Consider the following 25,664-nt stretch of genomic DNA (forward strand, 5'->3'; position numbering starts at 1 on the left):
TTGTGCCACTGAAATCCAGCCTGGGCAACAGAGCGGAAACTCTGTCTCAAAAACAAGAACAACAACAAAAAAACCACAGTGGACTTCTATTCCATATTCCGACTATATTTCCGAAGAAGGAAATGGTGTCCTAAGCACGTTCGTTTCTGATCTACCACTCAAAATATGAAATTCAACATAGGTGTATGTGACTTGAGCCACAGTAATCTGAGGCAGGCAACAGGCATCAAATTTTGCTTGCTGGGACATGGGACCAATTAGTGGAAAACACAGAGTTAAAGCCACATTGTAGTCTTGAAAGTGGAAGGGTAAAAATAAGAGAAGGAAGAAAGCAAAAGGCTGGACACTGAGCAGAGAAAAGGCTCAACTGGATTCTCTCTCAAAAACTTTAGGTAGCAATTTATGAAAATTGCTGTTGTCAGCCTCCAGATTTACCACCTAGCTCCTGAAAAGCTACGGTGATGACTTCACACCCTTATCAAGGAGATAACTTTGAGAGGTTTCTCATTTAGAAGTGTAAGATTTCAGCCAGGCATGGTGACTCACGCCTGTAATCCCAGCACTTTGGGAGGCTGAGGAGGGTGGATCACTTGAGGCCAGGAGTTCAAGATCAGCCTGTCCAACATGGTGAAACCCCATCTCTACCAAAAATACAAAAATTAGCCGGGCATGGTGGCACATACCTGTAATCTCAGCTACTCGGGAGGCTGAGGCACAGGAATTGCTTGAACACAGGAGGCGGGGGGTTGTAGTGGGCTGAGATGTGTCACTACACTCCAGCCTGGGCGACAGAGCAAGACTCTGTCTCAAAAAAAAAGGGTACAAGTTTTCCTGATACTATTATTTTCAAATGCCTTTGGAACACAAGGGCTTTTGAAAAAATAGGAGATAGGTCGGGTGTGGTGGCTCACTCCTGTAATCCCAACACTTTGGGAGGCTAAGGTGGGCAGATTACCCAAGTTCAGGAGTTTGAGACCAGCCTGGCCAACATGGTGAAACCCTGTCTCTACTAAAAATTCAAAAATTAGCTGAGCATGACGACGGGTGCCTGGAAGGCTAAGGCAGGAGAATCACTTGAACCCAGGAGGCAGAGGTTGCAGCGAGCCAAGATTGCACCACTGCACTCCAGCCTGGGCAAGAGAACAAGACTCCCTCTCAAAAAAAAAAAAAAAAGAAACCGAAAAAAATAGGAGACAGAGTAGAATGTCTTACCTGCCACCCTAAGAATAAGCATAAGGTTCTTTGCTTGGAAGGAAAAAATACCAGTAGACATTGTAAAGCCTCTTCGTGTTGAAGTCTTTAAGAATGTCAAATGCTTGCAGCCTCTGCCTATGCGCTCGCTGTAGCCAGAAGCTGGTAGTCAGCCTGGCTGGAGCAGCTGTACAATATGTGATGTTTGCCTCCACCTTCCCTTTAAGCTCTGCTCCATGGGAACCCTCAAGAGGAGATTACCTTCACCTAATCCAAGGAGTTCTCCAACTCTGGCAATCATTCACACAGGAAGTACATGCAGACAAACAGGTATTCGAACATTTGTTCAGACGGTATCAAAATTTTAGGATGTAAACCTCTGTGACCCCTGTATACTATAGTTGACATTGGGGACCTCTGATTGCAGGGAAGAGCCTGAACCAAGAACCACTATCACTTGTGTAATAGGATGCCAGGGCAAGGGAATCCCATCATGACCCACTTATTTCCAAACTTGTATGTTTGGAAACATTTGGAGCCTTATCTCTGCTCTTAAGTCCAATGCAGGGCAAGATTCACAAGGGCACTTCAGGAGGAGGACAGCTCACACAGTTAGTCTCGCCTTATATTTTTGTTCTGGTGAAATAATTTTAAAACAAAGGAGCCGGGCATGGTAGCTCACACCTGTAATCTCAGCACTTTGGGAAGCTGAAGCGGGCGGATCACCTGAGTTCAGGAGTTCGAGACCAGCCTGATCAACATGGTGAAACCCCGTCTCTACTAAAAATACAAAAAAAATTAGCCAGGCATGGTGGCACATGCCTGTAGTCCCAGCTACTCAGGAGGCTGAGGTAGGAAAATCACTTGAGCCCAGGAGGCAGAGGTTGTAGTGAGCTGAAATCATGCCACTGCACACCAGCCTGGGCAACAGAGCGAAACTCTGTCTCAAAAACAAAAAACAAAACAAAACAAAACAAAAACAGACCAGGTGCAGTGGCTCACGCCTGTAATCCCAGCACTTTGGGAAGCCGGGGCAGGCCGATCACTTGAGGTCAGGAGTTTGAGACCAGCCTGGTCAACATGGTGAAACCCCGTCTCTACTAAAAATACAAAAATTAGCTGGGCGTGGTGGCGTGTGCTGTAATCCCTGCTACTCTGGAGGCTGAGGCAGGAGAATTGCTTGAACCTGGAGGCAGAGGTTGCCGTGAGCCAATATTGTAACACTGCACTCCAGCCTGGGCCACAGAGTGAGAGTGTCTCAAAAACAAACAACAACAACAACAAAAAAAACAAAAACCAAGAGGATTGGGGTTTTGAAATGGCAGGCTGTGTAATCCCAGCACATTCAGAGACCAAGGTGGGAAAATTCCTTGAGGCCAGCAGTTCAAGACCAGCCTAGGCAACATAATGAGTCTCTATCTCTTCAAAAAATAAAAAAATTTAACCAGGCATGGTGGCATGTGCCTCTAGTCCTAGTTACTCAGGAAGCCAAGTTGGGAGGACGGTTTGAACCCAGGAGAGAGCTATGATTGTGCCACCGCACTCCACTCCAGCCTGGGTGACAGAGTGAGACACTGTCTCAAAAAAAAAAAAAAAAAAAAAGAGGCAAACTGAGTGACAACTTTTATTTCCCCTCTTTCTCGGATCTATACTTATTCTTTTAAGCGGTGGTGAAGGAATAAAAGGAACAAGTTCCCCACAGTAAAATAAATGGGAGTAGTGAGAGATATCAAGTAAATGATATGGAATAAATATTTTTTAAATGATGTAACTGTATTGCTGAGCTAGCCAAAGTGAAATCACAATGATATGCCATTTTACATCTACTAGATTGTAAAAATTAAAAATACAATAACAAGTGTTGAAAATGTTGGAAAATGCTTAAAACAGTCCTGATGTAGCCAGGTGCGGTGGCTCACACCTGTAATCGCAGCACTTTGGGAGGCTGACCTCGTGATCTGCACACACACACACACACACACACACACACACACACACACACACAGAATTAAAAACCATTGTCATATATAAACATAGATGGAATTATGACTGAATTTTCCAGTTAAATGAGCCAATAAATTCTCTTTTGTTCTTAAAAAGCAAAAATGGAAAACATTGCTCATAAACATACTGTTAAAATCCCCAAATAAAATACAAACAAATCCAATCCTAGAAAAAAATAACATGACTCAAAAATAATTCCATAGCCAGGCATGGTGGCTCAGCCCGGTAATCCCAGCACTTTGGGAGGCCAAGGTGGGCAGATCACCTGAGGTCAGGAGTTCAAGACCAGCCTGGCCAACACGGTGAAACCCAGTCTCTACTAAAAATACAAAAATCAGCTGGGCATAGTGGTACATGCCTGTAATTCCAGCTACTTGGTAGGCTGAGACAGGAGAATCACTTGAACCTGAGAGGCGGAGGTTGCAATGAGCCAAGATCACACCACTGCACTCCAGCCTGGGCAACAGAGCGAGACTTCATCTCAAAATAATAATAATAATAATTCCATGATGGATGTTTTGGGTTTTTTGTTTTTGTTGTTTTGAGACAGGGTCTCCTTGTGTTGCCCAGGCTGGAGTGCAGTGGCATGATCTCGGCTCACTGCAACCTCTGCCTCCTAGGTTCAAGCAATTCTCGTGCCTCAGCCTCCCCAGTAGCTGGGATTACAGGTGCATGCCACCACACCTAGCTACATTTCTTTATTCTTTATACAGATAGGGTCTCGCCACGTTGGTCAGGCTGATGTTGAACTCCTGGATTCAAGCAGTCCTCCTGCTTCAGCCTCTCAAAGTTCTGGGATTACAAGTGAGAGCCACCGTGCCCAGTGTTTTGTTTTTTTTTTTAAATAAATTTTATTGTGTATATTTCAGGTTTACAACATGATGTAACAGGATATATATAGATAGTAAAATGGTTACTATAGTGAAGCAAATTAACATAACTTTTACCTCACATAGTTATATTTCTGTGTGTGACAAGAGCAGCTAAAATCTATTTATTTAACAAAAATGTCTAATATAATACAACTTTATTACCTATAGTCCTCATGTTGTACATTGGATCTCTAGACTTGTTCATCCTACATATCTACTACTTTGTATCTTTTGACACCCCACAATGATGGTTTAACAACAGAAAATATGTCAATATGGCCAGGCTTGGTGGCTCATGCCTGTAATCCCAGCACTTTGGGAGGCCAAGGTGGGCAGATCACTTGAGGCCAGGAGTTGGAGACCAGCCTGGCCAAGGTGGTGAAACCCTGTCTCTACTAAAATACAAAAATTAGCCAGGCGTGGTGGCAGGTGCCTGTAATCTCAGCTACTCAGGAGGATAAATTGGGAGAATCTCTTGAACCTGAGAGGCAGAGGGTGCGTGAGCCCAGATCACACCACTACACTCCAGCCTGGGCGACAAAGTGAGCCTCTGTCTCAAAAAGAAAGAGGCTGAGCGCAGTGGATCATGCCTGTAATCCCAGCACTTTGGGAGGCTGAGGTGGGTGGATCACCTGAGGTCAGGAGTTCAAGACCAGCCTGGCCAACGTGCTAAAACCCCACCTCTACTAAAAATACAATAATTAGCTGGGTGTGGTGGTGGGTGCCTGTAATCCCAGCTACTCAGGAGGCTGAGGCAGGAGAATTGCTTGAACCTGGGAAGCAGAGGTTGCAGTGAGGCGAGATTGTGCCACTGCACTCCAACCTGGGTGACAAGAGCGAAACTCAGTCTCAAAAAAAAGAGGCCAGGTGCAGTGGCTCACTCCTGTAATCCCAGCACTTTGGGAGGCCCAGGTGGGCAGATCACCAGAAGTCAGGAGTTCAAGACCAGCCTGGCCAACATGGTAAAACCCCGTCTCTACTAAAAATACAAAAAAATTAGCTGGGAGTGGTGGTGTGCACCTGTAATCCCAGCTACTGGGAGGCTGAGGCAGGAGAATCAGTTGAACCTGGAAGGCAGAGATTACAGTGAGCTGAGATTTTGCCACTGTACTCCAGCCTGGGTGACAGAGCAAGACTCCATCTCAAAAAGAAAGGAAAAGAAAGGGAAGGAAGGAAATATATCAACATAATTTAATTTACCAGATTAACAGATTGAAGGAGAAAGCCACATGGTCCTTTCACTAGATGTGGAAATCAGAGAACATATTTGATAAAAGTCAATATTCATTCATGACAAACTAGAAATAGAAGGAAACTTCCTTAACCTGGTAAATGGACCCTACCTAAGACATTCAACACTTGTTCAAGTTCTGCATAATTAGAAGCTAGACGTGGCTCTGACTTTGTGTGAAACTAACACAAGGAAAGAGTCAGGCTGCTTGTCCAGGTCTAGGTAATATGCCATTAGTTATTTCTCCCAAATGAGCAACTTTGCCCAAGTCAGCTCCTCCCAGAAGAGTAGTTCACTTTTCTAGGTTTATCACTGTTCCTTCAAAGTCTGTCACTAACCCGTGACCACTGTACACATGTAGGAGTAGTCCTCATGATCATCTAGTTCAGTCCACTTATCTTACAGGTGACATCTATGAAGTCGAGAGTAAAAGGCCCAAGGTAAAATATGAGCTCAGCTAATGGCACACCTGAGAATGGGATCTGGGCCTCCCTATACCCAGTCCCTCCTCCTTACACTTCTCTCTCATGAGCAAAATCAAATGCTACTCAATTTCTTATGCAGCTTAACTATTTCCTTTAAGATTCTGGGCTTCTCTGGATACTTATGACCTCAGGAGCTTAGGTTATTTCTTTTTATTTCCTTTTTTTAAGACAAAGTCTTGCTCTGTCGCCCAGGCTGGAGTGCAGTGGCTTGATCTCAGCTCACTGCAAACTCTGTCTTCCAGGTTCAAGTGATTCTCCTGCCTTAGCCTCCCAAGTAGCTGGGATTACAGGCACAAGCCACCACGCCTAGCTAATTTTTTTTTTCTTTTTTTTTTTTTTTTTTGAGACGGAGCCTGGCTCTACGGCCCAGGCTGGAGTACAGTGGTGCAATCTTGGCTCACTGCAAGCTCTGCCTCCCGGGTTCACGCCATTCTCCTGCCTCAGCCTCCCAAGTAGCTGGGATTACAGGCGCCAGCCACCACACCCGGCTAATTTTTTGTATTTTTAGTAGAGATGGGGTTTCACCGTGTTAGCCAGGATGGTCTCGATCTCCTGACCTCGTGATCTGCCCGCCTCGGCCTCTCAAAGTGCTGGGATTACAGGCGTGAGCCACCACGCCTGGCCAATGCCCAGCTAATTTTTTGTATTTTTAGTAGAGACAGGGTTTCACCATATTGGCCAGGCTGGTCTCGAACTCCTGACCTCAAGTGATCCGCCTGCCTTGGCCTACCGAAGTGCTGGGATTACAAGTGTGAGCCACCGCACCCAGCTGTTTCCTTTTATTTTCTTTTAGAGACAGGATGTTTCTCTGTCACCAGGCTGGAGTGCAATGGCATGATTATGGCTCACTGCAGTCTCAACGTCCTGTGCTCAAGCAATCCTCCCACCTTAGCCTCCTCAGTAGCTGGGACTACAGGCACTGGCCACTATGCCCAGCTAATTTTTCATTTTTACTAGAGATGAGGTCTCTCTGCATTGCCCAGGCTTGTCTCAAACTCCTGGGCTCAAGTGATCTCTCCAAAGTGTTAGGATTACTGATGTGAGCCACCAAGCCTGGTCTACCTTCTGTCTTGAGTGGCAATACTGGGAGGGGGTGAAGGAAGAGAAAGGGCAGGTGAAATGAAATGAGCTAGAGATGCAAACTTTCCCAGAAGGAAGGAATGCCTATTTTTATTTATTTTTTGAGACGGAGGCTCACTTTGTTGTCCAGGCTGCAGTACAATGGCATGATCCCAGCTTACTGCAACCTCTGCCTCCCAGGTTTAAGCGATTCTCCTGCCTCAGCCTCCCGAGGAGCTGGATTACAGGCACATGCCACCACGCCCTGCTAATTTTTGTATTTTCAGTAGAGACGGGGTTTCCCTATGTTGGCCAGGCTGGTCTTGAACTCTAGACCTCAGTTGATCCACCTGCCTTGGCCTCCCAAAGTGCTGGGATTACAGGGGTGAGCCACCTCGCCCAGCCAGGAATGCTTATTTTTAGGATCAATTTAGGGTAGGGAGTTAAAGAAGCCCAAGGGGGCTTTCAGGAAGTAGGGGGTCACATTGTAGGAGGTAGGAGGGACAGTTCACAGTGTATGATTGTGCAAGTTGTGGATGGTGTGACTTTCAGAGCTACCAGTCACATCATACTCATCGCAGATTTGTGTGTGTATTACAACAATCTTGGGGGCAGATGACAGCAAAGCATCCTGAAGGAACATTCTGGAAAGGTACCACTAGTACTAGCCATACTGCTGAGGAGAAGATCCAATTGCATCAGGGTGGGAATAAGATCTGGGGATGCAACTGCCTTACTTGATTCTAGAATTCAGATCTGGGTACCATGGCCAGATACTACACAGCAGGAATTCCTGTGGGGAGAAATGGATTCCAAGCTCCAGCTCCTTCTTCCCTTGGGCTCTTCTTTTCACCCTGGCTCTGCCAGGAATCAGCTTCAACTAGTCACCTACTGCCTGCTCCTGGGCCCAGGCTCTTATCTCTGGCACTTCTCTCTCTTCTCTGTCACATGACTGTCTTCCAGTCTAATCTCCACGGCCTGAGTTGTAATAAGTGCCTTGGGAAATTATAACTGCCTTACTAGAAAGTAATTACTTTGGCATTTTCTTCATGGAGAATGCTTCTGTCAATAAAAAGAAAAAAAAAAGATATGAAGTGACTGGTAGTATGCTTGCAGAAATTAAAAACCTCTTCAGGACAAAAAGAAATTCTGTGGCCAGGCACAGTGGCTCATGCCTGTAATCCTAGCACGTTGGGAGGCCGAGGGAATTGCTTGATTCCAGGAGTATGAGACCAGCCTAGGCAACATGGTGAAACCTCATCCTCTCTACAAAAAATTAGCTGGCTGTGGTGGTGTGTGCCTGCAGTCCCAGCTACTTGGGTGGCTGAGGTGGGAGGATCACCTGTGCCTGTGAATGCTGAGGCTGCCATGAGCCATGATTGAGCCACTGCACTCCAGCCTGGGTGACAGAGTGAGACCTTGTCTCAAAAAAGAGTCTTAGAAAGTTGTCAGATTATCAGAGATCATCAAAGATACAAAGAAATCTTTTGTGAAATCCAGGATACAAATAAGAATCATAAGAATCTCTTTGAGGGATTAAAGATATAATCAAACGGCTTGAAGGAACAAATCAAATGCCAGTGGTAAATTCCCTTGTTATTTTAGGCCACAATGAAAAACAGGAATGAAAAGAAACAGGAAAAATTATTGGAAAACAAGAACTCAGTGGAAATATCACTAGTTTTTACAAGGGCTTTTGTGAAACTTTCAGGAATGAAACATACTTTAATGAAGTTAATTTAAGTCAAGAGACAAAGCCTGAATTCAAAAGGGTCAAAACAGGTCCAAGGTTAAGACCTTGGATTTAAAATACTTAAATACTTCTGCTCTAAATTTTATTTTCTCCTTTCTGTTAACTTTGGGCTTAGTTTGTTCTTCTTTTTCTAGTTCCTTGAGATGTGAAGTTAGGTTGTTTGAGATCTTTCGTTTTTCTTAAAGTAGGCATTTATTGCCATCCACTTCCCCCTTACCTGTGTGTTTGCTGTGTCTCATGAGTTTTGCATGTTGCGTTCCATTTTTGTTTGTCTCAAGATACTTTTTGATTTCACTTTTGATTTGTTCAGGAGTATGTAATTTAATTTCTACATATTAATTTTTTAAAATTCTTTCAGTTATTGATTTCTAGTTTTATGCTATTATGGTCAGAAAAAATACTTTAGATGATTTTAATATTCTTAAATTTGTTAAGACTTGTTCTGTGGCCCAAAACATGATCTATCTGGAAGAATGTTCCATGTGTGCTTGAAAAGAATGTGTATTCCATTGCTATTGGATGGCATGTTGTATATATGAACAGATGTTAGGTTCATTTGGTCTATAGCATTATACAAGTCTTCTGTTTCCTTACTGATTTTTCTGTCTGGATAATTCCATTGTTGAAAGTGGGGTACTGAAGTTCTTTATTATTGTATTGCTGTCTGTTTCTCTCTTCAGTTTTGTTAATATTTGCTTTGTATATTTAGGTGCTCCAATGTTGGGTGCATGTATATTTACAATTGTTATATCCTCTATTAATTGACCCTTTTATCATATATTAACCTTCTTTGTTTCTCATGACAGACTGAGTGAAAGTCTATTTTTTTCTTTTTTCTTTCTTTCTTTTTCTTTTTTTCATAGAGGGACGAGGGAGGAGGAGCAGAAGGAGAGAGAGGGAGCTGAAAGATTGTTTTGTCTGATGTAAGTATAGCCACCCTTTCTCTCCCCTGGTTATGTTTGCATGAAGTATCTTTTTCCATCCCTTCACTTTCAGTCTGTGTGTCCCCTTAATGCTAAAATGAGTCTCTTGTAAGTAGCACATTGTTGGATCTTTTTTTTTTTTTTAAATCCATTCAGCTACTCTGTCTTTTGATTGGAGAATTTAATTCATTTACATTTAAAGTAATTATTGACAGGTAAAGTATTTATTGGTAGGTAAGGACTTACTGTTGTCATTTTGTTAATTATTTACTGACTACTTTGTTGTTTCTTTCTTTCAATCTTGCTTTCTTTCTTTGTGATTTGTTGACTTTTTTTGTAATGGTATGCTTTGATTCCTTTCTTTTTCTTTTTCTTTTTTTTCTTTTTCTTTCTTTCTTTCTTTTTTTTTTTTTTTTTTAAATCACCCAGGCTGGAGTGCAGTAGCACTATCTCAGCTCACTGCAACCTCTGCCTCCCAGATTCAAATGGTCCTCCTGTCTTAGCCTCCCAAGTGGCTGGGAATACAAGCATGTGCCACCACGCTCAGCTAATTTGTGTATTTTTAGTAGAGACGGGGTTTCACCATGTTGGCCAGGCTGGTCTCGAACTCCTGGCCTCAAGTGATCCACCAGCCTTGGCCTTCCAAAGTGCTGGGATTACAGGTGTGAGCCACTGCACCCAGACTCAGGCTGTTTTATTTATTTAGAGACAAAAAGTCTCACTCTGTCACCCAGGCTGGAGTGCAGTGGCACAATCTTGGCTCACTGCAACCTCTGCCTCCTGGGTTCAAGCCATTCTCCTGCCTCAGCCTCCTGAGTAGCTGGGATTACAGGTGCATGCCACCATGCCTGGCTAATTTTTGTATTTTTAGTAGAAATGGGGTTTCACCATGTTGATCAGGCTGGTCTCAAACTCCTGACCTCGTGATCTGCCCGCCTCAGCCTCCCAATGTGCTGGGATTACAGGCGTGAGCCACCATGCCCAGCCTAAGCTGTTTTATATTGTTATAAAGGCTGGGCAATTTATAAAGGAAAGGATGAGGCCGGATGCGGTGTCTCACGCCTGCAATCCCAGCACTTTGGGAGGCTGAGGTGGGCAGATCACCTGAGGTTGGGAGTTCAAGACCAGCATGACCAACATGGAGAAACCCCGTCTCTACTAAAAATACAAAAAAATTAGCTTGAACCCGGGAGGCAGAGGTTGAGGTGAGCTGAGATCAAGTTATTGCACTCCAGCCTGGGCAACAAAAGTGAAACTCCGTCTCAAAAAAAAAAAAGCTGGGTAATTTATAAAGGAGAGATTTATTTAGCATGGCTCTGCTGGCTGAAAGATTCAATATAGGCATCTGGTGGGGGCCTAAGGTTGCTTCCACTCATGGTGGAGGGTGAAGGGGAGCTAGCATGTGCAGAGACCGCATAGTGAGAGAGGAAGTGACGAAGAGGTGGGAGGTGCCAGGCTCTTTTTAACAACCAGCTCTCTCTGGAACTAACAGAGAGACAACACATTTATCCTCCCCACCCCACCCAGAGAGGGCATTAATCTATTAAAGAGGAATCTGCCCCCATGACCCAAACACCTCTCATTAAGCCACACTCCCAACATTGGGGATCAAATGTCAACATGAGATTTGGAGGAGAGAAACATCCAAACTATATGATGTTTGGATTAGAGGTTTTTTCTTTATAGTTATCATGGGGCTTATAGAAAACACCTTATGATTATAACATTCTAATTTAAGCTGATAACAATTTAACTTCAATTGCATACAAAATCTATATACTTTTACTCCTACCACACACGTTCTATACATTAACAGTGAACTATCCAGAAAAGAAATTAAGAAAATGATCCCATTTACAATAGCACCAAAAAGAATAAAATATTTAGGAATAAATTTAACCAGGAAGGTGAAGAATCTGTACATTTAAAGCTATAAGATATTGATGAAAGAAAGAGAATAAATAGAGTTGGGCATGGTGTCTCACACCTGTAATCCCAGCACTTTGGGAGTCTGAAGCAGAAGGATTGCTTGAACTCAGGAATTCAAGAACAGCCTGGGCAATAGTGTGAGACCTCGTCTCTACAAAGAAGAAGGAGAAGGAGGAGGTGGAGGAGAAGAGGAAACAACTAAATGGAAAGCTATTTCATCTTTGATTGGAAGAATCAATATTGTTAAAATGTTTATAGTACACAGAGCTATCTACAGATTCAATCCCTATCAAAATTCTAATCCCTATCACAATTCTAATGCTATTCTTTACAGAAATAAATAGAAAAACAGTCATAAAATTCATACAAAACCACAAAAAAAAATCCAAATACCCAAAGCAAACTTGAGAAAGAAAAAGAATTCTGGAAACATCACACTCCCTAATTTCAAACTATATTATAAAGCTATAGTAGTCAGAATAATATGATACTGGCATTAAAAGAGATACATTGACCAATGGAACAATAGACAGAGCCCAGAAATAAAACTATGTATACACGGTTAACTAATCTTTGAGAAGAGTACCAAGAATACACATGGAAAAAGGAAAGTCTCTTCAATAAGTGACGTTGAACCTGGGTGCGGTGTCTCATGCCTGTAATCCCAGGACTTTGAGAGGCTGAGGCGGGTGGATCACCTGAGGTCAGGAGTTCGAGACCAGCCTGGCCAACATGGCAAAACCCCATTTTTCTTAAAACATGCAAAAATTAGCTGGGCGTGCTGGTGCACGCCTGTGATCCCAGCTACTCAGAATGCTGAGGCAGGAGAATTGCTTGAAGCCAGGAGGCAGAGGCTGCAGTGAGCTGAGGTCACACCACTGCACTCCAGCCTGGGCAACAAAGTGAGACTCTGTCTCAAAAAAATAAATAAATAAATAGGGCGAGCGTGGTGGCTCAGGCCTGTAATCCCAGCACATTTGGAGGCCGAGGTGGGCAGATCACCTGAGGTCAGGAGTTCGAGACCAGCCTGGCCAACATGGTGAAACCTGTCTCTACTACAAACATAAAAATTGGCCAGGCGTGGTGGCACATGCCAGCTACCTGCAAGGCTGAGGCAGGAGAATTGCTTGAACCCTGGAAGGGGTGTTGCAGTAAGCCAAGATAGCGCCACTGCATTCCATCCTGGGTGGCAGAGTGAGACTCCATCTAAAAAAAAAAACCAACAACAAAACAAATTAAAAATAAATAAATAAACAAATAAGTGATGTTGGGAAAACTGTATGTCACATGCAAAAAAAATGAAATTGGACCCTTACATTATATACAAAAATTAACTGAAAATGACTTAAATGTAAGACTTGAAATATAAAACTCCCAGAAGAAAACATAGGAAAAGGCTTCTTGATATTAGGGGAAAAGTTTCTTGACATTGGTCTTTATAACTATTTTTTGGCTGTGACACCAAAGCTCAGGCAATAAAAGTAAAAATAAACAAATGGAACTACATCAAACTAAAATGCTTCTGCATAGCAAAGGAAACAACCAACAAAATGAAAAGGCAACCTATGGAATGAGGGCAAATTTGAAAAAAAGTTAATATAGGCCGGGCGTGGTGGCTCACGCCTGTAATCCCAACACTTTGGGAGGCTGAGGCGGGTGGATCACTTGAGGTCAGGAGTTTGAGACCAGTCTGGCCAACATGGTGAAACCCCATCTCTACTAAAAATACAAAAATTATCCGGGCATGGTGGTGCACGCCTGTAATTCCAGCTACTCGGGAGGCTGAGGCAGGAAAATTGCTTGAACCTGGGAGGCGGAGGTTGCAGTGAGCTGAGGTCACACGACTTCACTTAGGCCTGGGCAATGGAGTGAGACTCTGTCTCAAAAAAAAAAGGTTAATATAAAGAAAATAAGAAACTCATACAACTTACCAGCAAAAAACAAAATAACCAAAATTTTAAAATTATTTTCATTATTTTTTTGAGATGGAGTCTCTTTCTGTTGCCCAGGCTGGAGTGCAATGGTGAGATCTCGGCTCACTGCAACCTCCACCTCCTGGGTTCAAGTGATTCTTCTGCCTCAGCCTCCCGAGTAGCTGGGATTACAGGCACCTGCCACCATGCCAGGTTAATTTTTTGAATTTTTAGTAGAGACGGGGTTTCACCATGTTGGCCAGACTGGTCTCAAACTCCTGACTTCAGGTGATCTACCTGTCTCAGCCTCCCAAAGTGCTGGGATTACAGGCATGAGCCACTGTGCCTGGCCACAAATAACCCAATTTTTAAAAAGGGCAAAAGATCTCGAATATAGATTTTTCCAAAGAAGCCATACAAATCGCCAAAAGTACATGAAAAAGTGCTCAACAGCACTAATTGTCAGAGAAATGCAAGTCAAAACTCCAATGAAGTATTGCCTCACACCTGTTAGAATGGTTATCAAAAAGACAAGGAACATAAAGTTTTGGTAAGGGTGTGGAGAAAAAAGAAGTCTTGTATATTGTTGGTGGGAATGTAAGTCAGTACAGCCATTATGAAAAAGAGTATGGAAGTTTCTCAAAATTTAAAAATAGGGCCAGGTGTGGTGGCTCGCATCTGTAGTCCCAGCACTTTGGGAAGCTGAAGCAGGGGGATTGCTTGAGCCCAGGAGTTTGAGACCAGCCTTGGCAACATAGTGATACCCCATCTCTATAAAAAAATACAAAAATTAGCCAGGTGTGGTGGTACACACCTATAGTCCCAGATACTCGGGAGGCTGAGGTGGGAGGATTGCTTGAGCCTGGGAAGTGGAGGTTGCAGTGAGCTGAGATCATGCCATTGCATTCTAGCCTGGGCAACAGAGTGAAGCTCTGGCTCAAAAATAAAAAATAAAAAATAAAAAAAATTAGGTCCTAGGCAAAACCTGAGTCGTGTCCTCTTGCTTTCCTCCCCAGACAGCATGAGCTTTACCACTCGCTCCACCACCTCCTCCACCAACTACTGGTCCCTGGGCTCTGTCCAGCTGCCCAGCTATGTGGCCCAGCTGGTCAGCAGCATGGCCAGTGTCTATGCAGGTGCCGGGGGCTTAGGCTCCCAGATCTCTGTGTCCCACTCCACAAGCTTCTGGGGTGGCTTGGGGGACCTGGTGGGAATAGGGGATATCCAGAACGAGAAGGAGACCATGCAAGGCCTGAACGACTGTCTGGCCTCCTACCTGGATAGAGTGAGGAGCCTGGGAGACTGAGAAATGGAGGCTGGAGAGCAAAGTCTGGGAGCATCTGGAGAAGAAGGGACCTCAGATCAGAGACTAGGGGCATTACTTCAAGACCATTGAGGACCTGAGGGTTCAGATCTTCGCAAGTACTGTGGACAATGCCTGCATCATTCTGCAGATTGACAATGCCCATATAGCTGCTGATGACTTTAGAGTCAAGTGTGAGACAGAACTGGCCATGTGCCAGTCTGTGGAGAGTGACATCCATGGGCTCCACAAGACCACTGATGACACCAATGCCACTCAGCTGCAGCTGGAGACAGAGATTGAGGCTCTCAAGGAGGAGCTGCTCTTCATGAAGAAGACCCACAAAGAGGAAGTAAAAGGCCTCCAAGCCCAGATTGCCAGCTCTGGGTTGACCATGGAGGTAGATGCCCTCAAATCTCAGGACCTGGCCAAGATCATGGCAGACATCCATGCCCAATACAACAAGTTGGCTCAGAAGAACCGAGAGGAGCTGAACAAGTACTGGTCCTAGCAGACTGAGGAGAGCGCCAAGCAGTCTGCTGAGATCAGAGCTGCTGAGATAATGCTCATGGAGCCGAGACATACACTCCGGTCCTTGGAGATCAACCTGAAGGTTGGAGAACAGCCTGAGGGAGGTGGAGACCCACTATGCCATGCAGATGGAGCAGCTCAACAGGGTTCTGCTGCACTTGGAGTTGGAGCTGGCACAGACCTGGGCAGAGGGGCAGCACCAAGATGAGGAATATGAGGCTCTGCTGAACATAAAGATCAAGCTGGAGGCTGAGATCACCACCTACCACCACCTGCTGGAAGACGGGGAGGGCTTCAATCCCGGTGATGCCCTGGATAGCAGCAACTCCTTCCAAAGCATCCAGAAGACCACCAACCACAGGATAGTGGACAGTATAGGAGGTCCCCTAGGTGTTTGAGACCAACAACACCAAAAAACCCCTAGGTGTTTGAGACCAATGGCACCAAAGTGCCAAGACATTCAGCCAGCAGAAGCAGGGTATCCTTTGGGGAGCAGGAGGCCGATAAAACATTCAGAGGTCATTGGGAAAAAAATTTTTAAATAGAACTACCATACAATCCAACAATCCCACTTCCAAGTATATATCCAAAGAAAATGGAATCAGTATCTCAAAGAGATATCTGCATTCCCATGTTAATTGCAGCATTATTCACAATAGCCAAGATATGGAAACAACCTAAGTGTCCATGGATGGATGAATGAACGAAGAAAATTTTGGTGTATATATATACAATGGGATATCATTCAAGCCACATAAAAGAAGAAAATCTTGTAATATGCAACAACATTGATGAAAGCAGAAGACCTTATGCTAAGTGAAATAAGCCAGACCCAGAAAGACGCATAACGTATGATTTCACTTATTTGTAGAATCTAAAATAGTCAAACTCATAGAAGCAGAGAGTAGAACGATGGTTGCCAAAGGCTGAGGAGTAGGAGAAATGAAAAGATGTTGATCACAGGATATAAACTTTCAGCTATAAGAACAATTTCTGAGCTTGGCTCACACCCCACGTCTAAATAAAAAAAAAGATGAACAAGTTCTAGGAATCTACTGAACAGCAAGGGTAGTGTTGAATGTGTTAATTTGATTGTGATAATCATTACAAAATCTATACACATATCAAACCATCATGCTGTATGCCTTGAGTATATACAATCTTTGTCAATTAATTTTTTTTTTTTTTTTAGGCAGAGTCTTGCTCTGTCACCCAGGCTAGAGTGCAGTGGCAGGACCTTCGCCTCCCAGGTTCAGATGATTCTCATGCCTCAGCCTCCCAAGTAGCTGGGATTACAGGTGCCCGCCACCACTCCTGGCTAACTTTCGTATTTTTTTTGTTGGTTTGTTTGTTTTGTTTTGTTTTTGAGATGGAGTGTCGCTCTGTCTCCAGGCTGGAGTGCAGTGGCACGATGTCAGCTCAATGCAACCTCCAACTCCCCGGTTCAAGCAATTCTCCTGCCTCAGCCTCCCGAGTAGCTGGGACTACAGGAACGTGACACCATGCCCAGCTAATTTTTTTGTATTTTTAGTACAAACAGGGTTTCACCATGTTGGCCAGGCTGGTCTCACATTCCTAACCTCAGGTAAACCGCCCACCTCGGCCTCCCAAAGTGTTGGGATTGCAGGCGTGAGCCACCGTGCTTGGCCTAATTTTTGTATTTTTAATAGAGATGGGGGTTTCACCATGTTGGCCAGGCTGGTCTCGAACTCCTGACCTCAAGTGATCCACCCACCTCGGCCTCCCAAAGTGCTGAGATTACAGGCGTGAGCTACTGCCCTCAGTATATATTTTTTTTTTTTTTTTGAGATTGTCTTGCTCTGTCACCCAGGCTGGAGTGCAGTGATGCCATCACAGTTCACTTTGACTTTGAGCCCCTTGGGCTCAAGCAATCCTTCTGCCCTAGCCTCCCGAGTAGCTGGGACTACAGGTGTGTAGCACCACACCTGGATAATATTTTTTCTTTGTTTTGAGACAGAGTCTCAATCCCATTGCCCAGGCTGGAGTGCAGTTGCACAATCATGGTTCACTGCAACCTTTACTTCCCTGACTCAGGTGATCCTCCCACCTCAGCCTCCTGCATAGCTGGGACTACAGGCACATGCCACCATGCCTGGCTAATTTTTTTATTTTTTTGTAGAGACAGGGTTTTGCCTTGTTGCCCAGGCTGATCTCAAATTCTTGAGCTCAGGCAATCTGCCTGCCTCAGCCTCCCAGAGTGCTGAGATTACAGGCATGAGTCACCAAACCTGGCCTCACCTATTTTAAAAAGAGAGAGACTTGAATACTTACAACAGGAAGCAGAAGACTGAAGTGAGTTCGGTGATCTAATCAAACGTTGTCAGAAATCTCCAAAAGACATTGCAAGTGCTCTTGTTCACAAAGAAAATGAAATTCAAGTTTTGAGTAATGGCATTGTGCAGCTGAAATAGCGGCAGGCGGCCAGACTGAGAAATTAAAAAACAGATGATGAATGTCTCACAAAAGGAATCTTCATTAACAATAGTTGAAAACTATATAGACCATTTCTAATCCAAACTGAGTGCTGAGTTGATAGCTTGGCAAGGGCTGGAAAACAGAGAAGTTGGAATACAATTCTTGCTTGTTGCATCAAGCCATAGATCTGCTAGAAAATGAATATAAAACCTTACATCAAGGCAAGGCACGGTGGCAGAGGCTGCAGTGAGCCGAGACTGTGTCACTGCACTCCAGCCTGGGTGACAGAGTGAGACTCCGTCTAAAAAAAAAAAAAAAAAAAAAAGAATGGGAAGGGAAGGGAAAGATAAAACTTACCAGCTACAGAGTAGGTAAAATTCTGCAAATAGAGAATTCGAGGAATGGAGGATGAAGGGCAGAAAGCAAAGATCTTACCCAGGTTTCTCTTGGTGCTAAGAAAGGTCGTGACAGCTAGTTGACAGCACATATCCCAGAATGAGCTCTAACTGGCAAGAAGATGCAAGCTGCTAGACTGAGACAAATCAAAATTAAATATTTTTTTTCCCAAAAAACAGGGAATTTCCAACAAACTCCAGGAAGACCAAAATGACAAAATCTTTCAGAGAGAGGTTTAGTAATCCTAGATTGATTGTTGGCCCACCCTTTGAACCTGGTGAAAGCCTCCGCTGTTACTGATATTGTACCCATATGGAATATCTTACTCTTGTTTTTTTTTTTTTTTCTTTTGAGACAGAGTCTTGCGCTGTCACCCAGGCTGGAGTACAGTGCCGTGATCTTGGCTCACTGCAACCTCTATCTCCCAGGTTCAAGCAAGTCTTGTGCCTCAGCCTCCCAAGTGGCTGAGACTACAGGCATGCACCACCACACTTGGCTGATTTTTGTATTTTTTGTAGAGACAGGGTTTTGCCATGTTGGCCAGGCTGGTCTGGAACTCCTGACCTCAAGCGATCTACCCACCTTGGCCTCCCAAAGTGCTGGGATTACAGGCGTGAGCCACCACGCCCGGCCTCACTCTTGTGTTAGTGAAACAGATGTGTTAAAGTGAACCTGTGTCTGTGGATGGTCCTATACGTAGTCCCCAGTGATCATTTCAGGTTATCTAAAACAGTATCTATCTCTCATCTGCATCTTGGGATAGCTTCATCGGTAAACCTTACTGGAGAAACTCACCAACTTCTTACATTTATTCATTCATTCTACAAAATGTTATTAAGTGCCTTTCATGACTCATGGATTTTGTTAAGCGTTGGAGATAGAACACGGAACAAGACAACATTCTAGTCTTTGTAGAACTTACATTCTAATAGAGGAAACAGACAAGTAATAGAGAAACTGATAATACAATTTCAGGCAGGGATAAGGGTTATAAGGGAAAACTAAGCAGAGGAAAGGGGTAGTCATGGGAATCCTACTTTAAATATGGTGGTCAGAGAAGGCTGCCCTAGGGAGACAGACATGAATGGACAGAGGGAGGGAACTATGTGAAGATCTGGGAAAGGTCGCCCAGGCAGAGAGAATAGCCAGTGCAAAGGCCTTGAGCCAGAAGCATGTTGGATATGTTGGAAAAATAGCTTTGTTTCTGAATCTAAAATAAAAGTTGGAGAGGGGGAAAAAAAAAGACGTTCTTAAAGTGAAAAAGGCAGCCCACAGAATGGGAGGAAATATTGCAAACCATTGATTTGAAAAGGGGCTAGTACTTAGAATATATAAAGAACACTTGCAACTCAACAATAAAAAGACAAATAACTCATTTTAAAAATTGGCAAGGTATTTGAATAGATATTTCTCCAAAGAAGGTATGAAAATGTCTGATAAGTATATGTAAAGACAATAAACATCACTATTCATTAGGGAAATGCTAATCAAAACCAGAATGAGGGCTGGGCGCAGTGGCTCACACCTGTAATCCCAGCACTTTGGGAGGCTGAGACGAGTGGATCACCTGAGGTCAGGAGTTCAAGGCCAGCCTGGCCAACATGGTGAAACCCTGTCTCTACCAAAAATGCAAAAATTAGCTGGGCACGGTGGTGCGCACCTGTAATCCCAGCTACTTGGGTGGCTGAGGCACCGCTTGAACCCGGGAGGTGGAGGTTGCAGTGAGCCCAAATCGTGCCACTGCACTCTAGCTTGGGCAATAGAGCAAGACTTTGTCTCAACAACAACAACAAAAAACAACCAGAATGACATATCACTTTACACATACTGGAATGGCTAAAATTTAAAAAGATAATAGTAAGTGTTAAGAAGAATATGGAGAAATTGGAACTCTCTTACATTGCTGGTGGGATTGTAAATTGGTATTATGACTTTGGGAAACTATCTGGCAGTTCTTCTGAATGTTAAACACACAGTTACTGCATGGCCTAGTAATTTTACTCCTAAGTAGAACTGAGATTAGGTAACTGGCTACAGTTGCTGGGCTAACCAAGAGTGGTGAAAACATATGTCCACACAAAAACCTGTACATGAGTGTTCACAGTGAAACATCATTCATAGTAGCCAAAAAGTGAAAACAACACAAAAGTCCATCAGTTGATGAATGGATCAATTTTGAGACAGGATCTCACTCTGTTGCCCAGACTGGAGTGCAGTAGCTCAATCGCAGATCACTGCAGCCTCGATCTCCTGGGCTCAAGCAATCCTCCCACCTCAGCCTCCCAGCTGGAACTACAGGCACATGCTACCACACCAGCTAATTTTTTAAAAAATTTTTTGTAGAGAAAAGGTCTTGCTGTTGCCCAGGATGGTCTCAAACTTCTGGGCTTAAGCAGTCCTCCTGCCTTGGACTCTTAAAGTGCTGGAATTACAGTCATGAACCACCATGCCTGCTGACAAGAGAAATTTTTGAATTGATTGAGTGCTTACCAAATGCCAGACATGGTGTTCAGCACTTATGGCAACCTGTTCCAGGGGTACATATTGTTACAATCTCCAGGCAACACTTGAGGAAACTGAGGCTCTGATATTAGGTAACTGGCTATGGTTCCTGGGCTAGTGAGTGGCCAAGCCAGGATTTGAATTTAGGCTGTCTGACTTTAAAACTTGTTCTGGGTCTGCGCGTCTGGAATGGCCAATAGTGAAAAACACGGCTGAGGACCAGTTAATAAAGAAGGAAAGTTGTCCTTTGGGTTTATTAGCAAGGAAAGCTTTGGGGGACTTGGTAAAGTTCTGGGCAAGAGGGCCGATTCTAATGGTTTGAAGAGTGAGTAGGAGTGAGGAAATGGAAAGTGCTCAGCAGTTTGCCTGGAAAGTGAGGAGAGACGGGGCCCTAGCTGGAGGATGAATGTGGTGGCAGTGCTATTGCTTTTTATTTTTTGGCAATTTCAGCACATGGAAATAGTGAAAAACATCTTTGAGGAGGTGAAAAGGCCCAGTATGGTGTTCTGGGCCCAGAGGAAATATGAAAGAAAAGATGGAGACTGGGGGCAGTGACACGCACCTGTAATCCCAGCACTTTGGGAGGCTGAGGTGGGTGGATCGCTTGAGCACGGGAGTTCGAGACCAGGCTGGATAACACGGCAAGATCCCTGTCTCTACAAAAGATACAAAAATTAGCCAGGCATGGTGGCATGCATCTGTGGTCCCAGCTACTTGGGAGGCTGAGGTGGGAGGATCGCTTGAGCCCAGGAGGCAGAGGTTGAAGTAGGGTCAAGTTCATGCCACTGCACTCCAGCCTGATAACAGAGTGAGATCCTATCTCAAAGCAAAACAAAACAACAACAGCAACAAACGAAAACATGGAATGCCTCCTAGTACTGACAGTCAAGACAACTGAAATCTGACACCTAGAGACAACCTACTTTGGTTCTTAACTCTTGTGTTGATTTCATTGTGTGCCCTTTTTACTTTTTTATTTATTTATTTTTTGAGACAGGGTCTCACTCTGTCGCCCAGGCTGGAGAGCAGTGGTGCGATCTTGCAGGCTCCGCCTCCCAGGTTCATGCGATTATCCCACCTCAGCCTCCTGAGTAACTGGGATTATAGGGGCCCACCACCACACCGGCTAATTTTTGCATTTTTAGTAGAGATGAGGTTTCATCGTGTTGCCCAGGCTGGCCTTTTTACTTTAGCAATCGAAGCTTGTCTTTAGAAATTAAGAAGGCAGAATTGATGACTAAGGAACATCATTGTAATTAGGAAGGAAGATTAATTATTTACATAATTCAAGCCCTCTGCAATTCTTTTAATGTAGTTTCATAATCATTTGTCTTATTAATTACAGTAAAAGCATGCCAATATTAGGTTTATAGCATGTCATCTTTATAATCTCTCGGTCTTCAGAGCTTCCTAAACACTTTGAGACACTATGCAGAAGTTAGAAACTGCCTGGTTTAATTGGGCCAGTAGTGAGGTCTAAATGAAGACTAGGGGAGAAACTCTACTGATTTTCAAATTTGGCTGCACATGGAAATCTACCAGGAACTTTAAAAAGTGCTGATGCCTGAGTTTCACTCTGAAGATTGTATTCAAATTTAACTGATGCTTTTTATAGACCATTTTTTTCCAGTCATGATCCAGTCCAGGATTGCATATTTCATTTCGTTTTCAGGCTGGTTAGTCTCCTTTAAACAGTTCCCCAGTCTTTCTTTGCTTTCATGATCTTGATTTTTTTTTTTTTTTTTTTTTTTTGAGACGAAATTTCGCTCTTGTTGCCCAGGCTGGAGTGCAATGGTGTGATCTTGGCTCACCGCAACGTCTGCCTCCCTGGTTCAAGCGATTCTCCTGCCTCAGCCTCCCGAGTAGCTGGGATTACAGGCGCCCGCCACCACGCCTGCCTAATTTTTGTATTTTTAGTAGAGATGAGGTTTCGCCATGTTGGCCAGGCTGGTCTCACACTCCTGACCTCAGGTGATCCACCCAACTCAGCCTCCCAAAGTGCTGGGATTACACACGTGAACCACCGCGCCCAGCCACTATCTTGACTTTTTTGAATAGTCCGGTCATCTTATAGACTGTCCTGGCATCTTATAGACATGGAGAAGATCTGACACCACACTTTGTACAACGAGCTGTGTGTGGCTCTTGAGGAGCACCCTGTGTTGCTGACTGAGGCCCCTCTGGACTCCAAGGACAACCGCGAGAAGATGACTCAGATCATGTTTGAGACCTTCAACACCCCAGCCATATAAGTGGCCATCCAGGCCGTGCTGTCCCTGTATGCCTCTGGCCATAGCTGGCATTGTGATGGACTCCGGTGATGGGGTCACCAACACTGTGCCCATCTATGAAGGGTACACCCCTCCCCCACACCATCCTGCATCTGGACCTGGTTGGCTGGAACCTGACTGACTCCCTCATGAAGATCCTCACCGAGTGTGGCTACAGCTTCACCGCCACAGTCATGCAGGAAATTGTGTGTGACATCAAGAAAAAGCTGTGCTACGTTCCCCTGGACTTTGAGCAGGAGATGGCCATGGTGGGTTCCAGCTCCTGCCTGGAGAAGAGCTACAAGCTGCTCACTGCCGGGCGCAGTGGCTCACACCTGTAATCTCAGCACTTTGGGAGGCCGAGGCGGGCAGATCACAAGGTCAGGAGATCGAGACCATCCTGGCTAACACGGTGAAACCCCGTCTCTACTAAAAATGTAAAAAATTAGCTGGGCGTTGTGGCAGGCGCTGTCACAGCTGTAGTCCCAGCTACTCAGGAGGCTGAGGCAGGAGAATAGCTTGAACCTGGAAGGCGGAGGTTGTAGTGAGCCAAGATCGCACCACTGCACTCCAGCCTGGTGACAGACAGCCTTTAGACAGACTCCGTCTAAAAAAAAAAAGTCCTTCAATTTTGTTTTCTTCCGACATTTCCTCATAGTTAGATTTGTATTACACATTTTGGCTATGGTTACTATAGAAGTGACATGTGCTTCTCAGTGCATCACACAAGGGGCACAGAAAAATTTATTTGTCCCTTTACTGGTGATGTTAACTTCAATCACTTGGTTAAGGTGATGGCTGCCAGATTTCCCCACTGTGAAGTTACTTTTATTCCTTCCCCCTTTCCATACCCTACTTTTTGGAAGTAAATCATTCAGCATAGGCACAGTCTAATTGCATCCCTTTATCTTTGACCTCCCTGTTGATTTTTTTTTTTGAAATTTCATACATTAAGTTTTCATACACCCTTTTTGCTATAGATTCTATGGGTTTTGATAAATGCTTAAAGTCCTATATCCATCCCTGCAGTACCATATGGGTTAGTTTCATCACCCTAAAGAATAGCCTGTGCAGCTGGGCACAGTGGCTCACGCCTATAATCCCAGCACTTTGGGAGGCCGAGGTGGGCAGATCACCTGAGGTCAGGAGTTCAAGACCAGCCTGACCAACATAGAGAAACCCCATATCTACTAAAAATACAAAATTAGGCAGGCATGGTGGCACGTGCCTGGAATCCCAGCTATTCAGGAGGCTAAGACAGGAGAATCGCTTGAATCCAGGAGGAGAGGTTGCGGTGAGCCGAGATCACGCCATTGCACTCCAGCCTGGGCAACGAGAGTGAAACTCCATCTCAAAATAAATAAATAAATAAAAATAAAGAACAGCCTGTGCTTTCCCTAGTTAACTTCTCCTTTCCCTAGTCCCTAGAAACCACTGATCCATTTTCCGTCCCTATAGTTTGGCCATTTCTAGAATGTCTTGTGAATGGAATTATTCAATATACAGCATTTCTAGTCTGTTTTATTCCCCCTTAGCAAAATTCCCTCAAGATTTATCCATGTGGCCGGGCATGGTGGCTCACATGTGTAATCTTAGCACTTTGGGAGGCCAAGGCAGGTGGATCACCTGAGATCAGGAGTTCAAGACCAGACTGGCCAACATGGCAAAACCTGTCTCTACTACAAATACAAAAATTAGCTGGGCGTGGTGGTGCATGCCTGTAATCCCAGCTACTTGGGAGGCTGAGGCAGGAGAATTGCTTGAACCTGGGAGGCGGAGGTTGCAGTGAGCCGAGATCATGCCACTTCACTCTAGCCTGAGTGAAAGAGTGAGACTGTCTCAAAATTAAAAAAAAAAAAAAAAAAAAAAAAAAAAAAAGGCCGGGCGCAGTGGCTCACACCTGTATTCCCAGCACTTTGGGAGGCCAAGGCGGGTGGATCACCTGAGGTCAGGGTTTCAAGACCAGCCTGGCCAACATGGTGAAACCCTATCTCTACAAAAATACAAAAAATTAACTGGGCAGGATGGCGGGTGCCTGTAATCCCAGCTACCCAGGAGGCTGAGGTGGGAGAATCACTTGAACCCAGGAGGCAGAGGTTGCAGTGAGCCGAGATGGTGCCATTGCACTCCAGGCTGGGTGACAGAGTGAGACTGTCTCAAAAAAAAAAAAAAAAAAAAAAAAAATTCATCCATGCTACTGTGTGGATAAATAGTATTTCCCATTTTTTCTTGCTGAATAGTTTTCCATCATATGTGCCACATTTTGTTTACCCATTCACTTATTGAAGGACATCTTGGTTGCTTCTGGTTTTTGATAATTATGAATAAAGCTGTTATAAACATTCACGTACAGGTTTCTGTGTGGACATGTTTTCAAATCAGGTGGTTTTGAAAACCTAGGAGAAAGACTACTAGGTCATATGGTAAGACTATGTTGAACATTAAAAACTGGGAAACTGTCTTCCAACATGGTTGTATCATTTTTGCATTCCCATTAGCAATGAAAGACAGTACCGATGTTTCAAATCCTTGACAGCATTTGTTATTGTTAGTTCCTTTCTTATCTTAAATATTCTGATGTGTATGTAGTGGTATCTTATGTTTTGTACTTTGCCTTTCTCTAAATGAAAAACAATGTTGACAGCATCTTTTTTTTCTTTTTTTTTTTTTAAGGTGTACACTTTTATTCAACTGGTCTCAAGTTAGTGTACAGGTATGCCCTGGCTGCATCCACGCACTCCCAGGGAGACCAAAAGCCTTTATACATCTTAAGTTGGGGACAAGAAACGGGGAGCCACGAAGGCTGATCATTCAAAATAAAACAAAATAAAAAAGTATTAAGGCGAAGATTTTTTTAAAATGTATT

General features: G+C 44.1%; 1 pseudogene; it reads left to right on the top strand.

The window, feature by feature from the left end:
- Positions 1-14,381: 14,381 nt before the first annotated feature.
- On the top strand, positions 14,382-15,592 carry LOC100443729 (keratin, type I cytoskeletal 18-like; annotated as a pseudogene).
- The last annotated feature ends 10,072 nt before the right edge of the window (positions 15,593-25,664 follow it).

Source organism: Pongo abelii, chromosome 4 (genome assembly GCF_028885655.2).
Source record: "Pongo abelii isolate AG06213 chromosome 4, NHGRI_mPonAbe1-v2.0_pri, whole genome shotgun sequence".
NCBI classification, from domain to species: domain Eukaryota; kingdom Metazoa; phylum Chordata; class Mammalia; order Primates; family Hominidae; genus Pongo; species Pongo abelii.